We start from the raw sequence: 661 nt of genomic DNA on the forward strand, positions 1-661 counted from the left end.
GGCACACAAATGCGAATAAACAATGTAGTTTTGCCGTTCGGTTGTAGTTTATGGCGGCTCAAACCAACGTCAATGCTTTTATAAATTGAATTGCCTAACAGAATGTTCATAATAAGCCTGTTTTACCAATGCTGGTTCCCAGAATGGTCGACCTCTCAACCGAATACCAGAGTCAGCCGCCCTTTCTCATCAGTCAACTCGGACACCATTTGTATTGTATCGCACTCACGCCCTATCACAGTGATGAACAGTGTAGGATAATTGAACGCATCCAGTGCCAGTCTACTTGAAACCTACGACAACCGGTGCAGATTCCATGTGCAACACTTCGTTGGTGTAATAAGGCTGCGTGACCAATACTCGTGGACAAATGACTTGCTGCAAACCTGCAGGTGTTACCGTCTACACCATAAGCAAGGGTGTGGCGTGGAAAGTATCCTCTTAAAGATAAGAGGTGGTTTCAAGTAGAAACTTCAGAAATGCCATCAACTGCATCGGCATATGTTCGAGAATGAAGCAAGCTGTGGTTTTCTTATATCACACCCTACTTTGGACGGCCGAATTTAATCTGAAAGATGCAGGCAGGTGTTTCAGTCTCAGTATGTCATGAAGTGTTTAGCCTGCCCATCACCATGATGATGTTGCTTTCCGCTGGCCAGTG

This window comes from Opisthorchis viverrini (genome assembly GCF_000715545.1).
Source record: "Opisthorchis viverrini unplaced genomic scaffold opera_v5_649, whole genome shotgun sequence".
NCBI classification, from domain to species: Eukaryota; Metazoa; Platyhelminthes; class Trematoda; order Opisthorchiida; family Opisthorchiidae; genus Opisthorchis; species Opisthorchis viverrini.